The sequence below is a fragment of the Ranitomeya imitator genome, chromosome 2 (assembly GCF_032444005.1).
Source record: "Ranitomeya imitator isolate aRanImi1 chromosome 2, aRanImi1.pri, whole genome shotgun sequence".
NCBI lineage: Eukaryota > Metazoa > Chordata > Amphibia > Anura > Dendrobatidae > Ranitomeya > Ranitomeya imitator.
The window spans coordinates 719,048,904-719,055,044 of NC_091283.1; positions in this window are offsets into that span (position 1 = coordinate 719,048,904).

Below are 6,141 nucleotides of genomic sequence, written 5' to 3' on the forward strand. Positions count from 1 at the left end.
TTTATCACCTGATACCCTCTGGTCCTTGTGAGACCTCTTCACATATATACTCTGATAAGATGTACTTCATTAGCAATAGTTGCATTTAGGTTATGGTCATCTATCTATGTAATCCAGAGCCTGCTGTTGCATATACATTTAGTAGTTATCTAAATTATTCTCTTATGTGTGTATACACATTGATGTACAATATGGATTGCCTTGAGTCCATTCTGCCGTGTTCTTACCTCCCTTGTTTTGTATATATTTGAGTATTATCTACATTTTTCTCTTTTAACCGTTATCAATAAAATCTCTTAAATTTTATTCTTGGTTTGTTACTTCCCTTCTTTTTGGGTATATGTTATTTTGGAGGTACTCCATACATATTGATTGGTCTATATTCTTTTGGATAAATATATATATAGACAGTATATATGTTTATATATCCATTGTATGTCCATATTGCAAGCCTGCGAGAAAATCTCGCAGTACGGATGCCATACGGATTACATACGGAGGATGCCATGCGCAAAATACGCTGACACGCCCTGCCTATGGATGACATACGGATCACTATTTTGGGAACATTTTTGCATATTACGGCTGTAAAAAACGGACCTTTTTTTATACGTTGTGTGTGTCCCCGACCTCTGGGGGATAAACAGCTTCCAACCTGGACAGGGCCAAGATGCAACTGTACAGGCTGAGAACTGCCTCCGGTCATTGAGGCTGCAACCTCTGCCGTGCTGAACTGCTGTGACCTGGTGAGATCCCCGCGAACACTGTGAGAAAAACTCTCCATGGCCCCTTACCAGCCTGAGAATACCAGCCCCCAGCTATCTGCATAGCAAGGCAAGTTGTCAAAAATGAGGGGGGACCACACCACGTTTTTTAAATTATTTATTTAATTAAAAAATATGGCGTGAGGACACCTCTAGCAGCGTCGGACTGGAGCACCTTGGGCTTGGGCCCACCAGAGAAAATCATTCTTGGGACCCTAGATGTAGCTAAATAGAAATATATACAAGACCACCAATTGTGAGATATAACACGCTAACATCAGGGCATAACATGAGGTAGTACACATCTTAATGATATAACAGGGGTTGGCGCCCACATTTTGGTTCAAACTCAATGATAAATGTCACCTGGTGTTTATTAACCACTAGGCCAATGTGTTATAGCACCAGTGTAGTGGAGGGGATTTTATGACATCTCATCTATACTCGTGAGAAATCCACGGTGGGAATTGACCGATGCAGATTTAACATATTCACCACCAATTTCATCCTTTGCATTACAAAGGATCAGGTCAGTGATAAAGGTGTGACATTACATAATAGTAAACGCAGCAATATCTGCATGGATATTTCCGCTGTTAATTTGCTGTTTGATTTCTGCAGCAAATACATTATGTGAATGTCCCCTCTTAAAGTGGGGCTACTAAATCACTTATGTATGACGTTGGAGTAATATCAAATGTTTTCCCTCACATCCCTACATACACTTTTCACAGAAATCTCTCTGCCACCTATAAGGCCATAATGTTTTATGAAGGACCTCATTTTGTTAGTAGTAGCAGAAGAAAATTTTTAGTCAGGGGTGATAAAGGGGGAGAGGGGCTCAGTCAGTCAGGTGTGAGAAGGCTCAGTCAATCATGGGTGATAAGGGGGGAGGGGCTCGGTCGGGGATGTTACAGGGGGAGGGTGATACAGGAGGTGGGTGGTGCAGTCAGGGTGATACAGGGGGAGTGGACACAGTCAGTCAGGGGTGATACAAGAGGAGGGGACACAATCAGGGTGATACAGGAGGAGGGGACACAATCAGGGTGATACAGGGGAGGGGACACAGTCAGGGGTGATACAAGGGGAGGTGGTTCAATCGGTGATAAAGGGAGTGGTGGCGCAGTCAGGGTGATACAGGAGGTGGCGCAATCAGGGTGATACAGGGGGACGGGGAGGGGACAGTCAGCCAGGGGTGATACAGGAAGAGGGCAGAGTGTCAGGGTGATAAGGGGGGGACACAGGGGTGATACAGAGGGATGTGGCAGAGTCAGGGGTGATACAGGAGGAGAGGGTGCAGTCACGGTGATTCCGGGGCAAGGGGATTCAGCAGGGGTGACACAGGGGAGGGGGTGAAGTCAGGGGTCATATAGAGGGAGGTGGCACAGTCAGGGGTAATACAGGGGCTCAGTGTGATTCCGGGGTAAGGAGATTAAGCAGGGGTGATACAGGGGAGGGGGTGCAGTCAGGGGTCATATAGTGGGAGAGGGCTCAGTCAGGGGTGATACAGGGAGGGGGTGCAGTCAGGGGTGATATAGAGGGAGGAGGCTGGGCACCCATGTTAAAGGGAAAGTCTTTTTAAATGGGTTTTTGAAGTAAAGAAAGTTTGTGACGCCACCTGTGGTATTCGGTCAGAGGTGACCAACACTGCTTAAAGGGGTCCTCTGGGGTGATGTTATGGCAGCCAGATGGTATAACTTTGCACAGGTGAAGTAGGCCCCCAGGGCTCCCGGTGAATAGATGGAAGATGGCGAGTGGTGCAGTTAAAGAACAAAGGACACAGGTTTGCAGTCTTTTTACCGGGTTTACTGATGGTAGCGGGCAGCCACAGTCCAGATCACAGGTACAGGCAGGGTTCGGCTGGCTTGGAAGTGAGTTCAGCGTTACCAGGTGGAGTTAAAAGCCTTCCTTCTAGCACTGTGTTGTTATAGTCCCTTACTGCCTATGGCTTCTTAGCAAGGTCCTCTCAGTTATCTCTGTCCTTTAGTGAAGTGGGACACAACCAGTATGACAGGTGACTCGAGCCTTTTTATAGGATCTCTATCATGACCCGGGCTCTATGTGTCACTGTGTCTCCTGGGCATTAGGGCGGACAGGTTACGTGTAGTCTGTCCTACCGGTTTCTGTTGTGCCTCCTAGAGTATGACACAGCCTCGGTCTTCCGATAACTGGTAGCTGCGCTCTGTCAGGGAAGTAGCCCAGTCGCAGCTATTCTCCCTTGTCACTCTCCTGTGCTTCGCTCTCTGGCACGTTAGCTAAAGGCTGCTCTTCCTTCTGTATCTCGCTATCTAGGAGCTATAGCACCTCAGGCTATACGGCCCCTCACCCGTCTTTCTGCCTCAGACTGCTCCAGTCTGCTGTCTAGCATCAACTGTCTAAATCTTCCTAACTAGCAACAAACTCCTCCTCCCGACCAAAGAGAACAGCTCCCCTGAAGTTGGGTGTAGAGCTCCCCCCTCTGGCCTAGAGCCAGAACGGTGTTGTATGTGCTAATTACCTGTTAAAAGAAATTTTCCATCACATCCAAGAGTGACATCACTCTCCCCATGAGGAAAGCAATGACATTGTGACAACCAGGACCCTGGGGCGTTACACTCCACCTCGCCCCTCCACCCCCCCATCCCCGTTAAATTCAGTACTCCTGGAGTTACAGGTTAGATAAAAGACATACAAAAAAAATTATAATGCATGTAACAGGTTAAACTTTGGCTTCCCTTTATGGGAGGTAATTAGGCTTGAACGTTACGGGAGCATATTTACATTAATAACATTTTTTCTACTTCTTGTTCTTGGGCAGGTCCTCAGGCATGCACCTTCCTGGACTAGAGGCCAACTGGATCTTCTCCTTTGGGAGCACTTGCATGGACTGCATGGTCCGGGCTACTGCAGCTACACTTTTAGTCAGTTCCTGGACCTGGAGGCGCAGTCCTGCGAAGGGGTCATCATCCAGGATCTGTGCATCGGCCTCAACGGGGACCTGAGGAAATGATGCCACCTCCTGGTGGTACATGAGGGCTGGAATGAGCGGCTGGGCTAAGGTTCATGCACCCGGATGGCCCTGTCTTTAAATTGTGCAAAGTCCAGGTCAGGGTTTTGCAATACCAGGATCCGCAGCTGTGTCCTGTGGATGCTGGACAGGATTCCATCAATGAACTGTTCCTTTAGGAGCTTATCCCCGTGCTGTACGCTGTTAGGGTCAACCTGTTTGATGGCCCACAGTGCTTCTTGCAGATTAAGGGCATAGTCCCGTATGCTATCCTGTGTTCTTTGCTTGCATACGAAAAACTTCATTTTGATTTCTGCAGCAGTGCGGGTGTCAAAGGTGATTTTAAGTCTGGCAAATATCTGCTGCACAGTTCCTTTTTCCACATCTGGACAGGATTTCACCTCTCTTAGGGCTGCGCCAATCAGTTGGCCAGTTGTTAACCTTTTGATGCTCGGTCAGAAGATATACCTCAAATAGGCTACAGAGTCTTTCCTTAAAGTCAATGTATGGGACTCCCCGGAATACTGTGGAAGCCAGGCCGATCCAGGAATATATGGCATGGACAGCGGCATTATGGGCGATGTAGCTGTGGCAGGGTCCGACTGGCTTGTAAAAGCTGCAGGCACTGCGGGGCCTGGTGGTAATATAGGGCCTGCGGCTGCGTTCGCTGTGGGGCCTGTGGCTGCGACCGCCGCCAATTCTCCTCCCGGGTTGGACATAGCTTCTCCCCCGTGCTAACCTGGTAGAGGCCGGTGTCTCTCCTCCGGAGTATGTAGTGGTTCCTCCGATGCGCAGTCTGCAGCGGTTCCTCTCGTGCGGTCAGGCACTTTTCCCGGTCCTCCGTGCAGGGCCCCTGTAAGGCTTCTTCACTTGCTGGGTTCCTCTCGCAGAGCAGCACCAGTTTTTCCTTCATCGCGCTCTTTTTGGCCGTCTCCACCCACGAAGGTATGCCTTTTTCCCCTCGTGCTCCTCGTGGCGCGGCAATGGCGGTTTGCAGTCACAGTCTCTGGCACACAGTACCTGGCAATGCCAGGGCACAAAATCCTGTTTGTGACGCCAAAGAATGAATCGCCCACCAGGGCAGTGGGGTACTCGGTAGCGGTCGCTCTCGAAGGGGATGTCACAGTGGCTGCGACCCAGCCCGTGGCCCTGGGACTCAATTAAAGGGGAACAGTCTTTTAAGGAGTATTGTGAAAGTTTATTTTCGTGACGCCACCTGTGGTTCTCGGTCAGTAGGGACCGACGCCACTTAAAGGGGTCCTCTGGGGTGATGGTATAGTGGCTGGATGGTGACGCTTCCTACAGGTGAAGCTGGGTCCCCAGGAATATGGCAGGGTTGATGTGTTGCCGGTAAAAAACAGAGGACTCTGGGTTGCAGTCTTTACCTGGTTTGCCTCAGTCCAGGGTTTGGGCAACAAGTACAGAGTCCAGGCAGCCCAGAAACAAGAAGTCCCCTTAGCAGGTCAGGTTGGGAGCCTTCCTCTATGCGCTGGGTTTCTGATACCTTGCTACCTGTGGTTTGCTGGCAAAGTACTCCTTCCTCTCTCCTGTCCTGGGACAAAACCTGCATAGCATGCAGCTTGAGCTGTACTCTTGGTGGTCTGTGACAATAGTCCTATGCCCTCCGGCTCTGCTGTGGACCTTACAGCTATCCACAACCTCCGGCTCCTGATGCCCGATCTCTGCGCTCTGGTTCTTAGGGGCCTAATTGTCGCCTCCTTGGGCCCTCAATCTCACCTCTGCTCCTTTCCTGTCTGCTCCACTGAACTGAACTCTCTGGACCAACTGTCTGACTCCTCCTCCAGACCAGGATCCTTAGTCAGGGAAGCTGCCCTAAAACCGGGTTTTGAGTTCCCCCTCCTGGCCTGGATTCAGAAGGTGTGTGTGTGTGGTTACCTGCCAAAGAGATCCCTCTTGTTTCCAGGCATAGCAATACCCTCCCCGAGAGGAAGGCAGCACTACTGGGGTACCCCAACTTCTGGGGTGCCACACATGTGCTTTGACTGTGATACAACCATGCCACATGCAGCTGCAGAACGGTGGCGCAGTGGTCCTGGGTTCAAACCCCACCAAGGACAACATCTGCAAAGAGTTTGTATGTTCTCTCCGTGTTTGCGTGGGTTTCTTCCCACATTCCAAAGACATACTGATAGGGAATTTAGAGTGTGAGCCCCATTGGGGCCAGTGATGATAATGTGTGCAAAACTGTAAAGTGCTGTGGAATATGTTAGCGCTATATAAAGATTATTATTATTATGAGCCAGCGTGATCCATGAAGCCGGGTTCCTTCTACAGCTTATTCTGTAAGCACTGACTAGGAGACCCAAGCAAATTCGTACAACTCTAGTCAGGAGTACCTCAGGTGGATGGGGCCATGGTCTGTGACAGAGC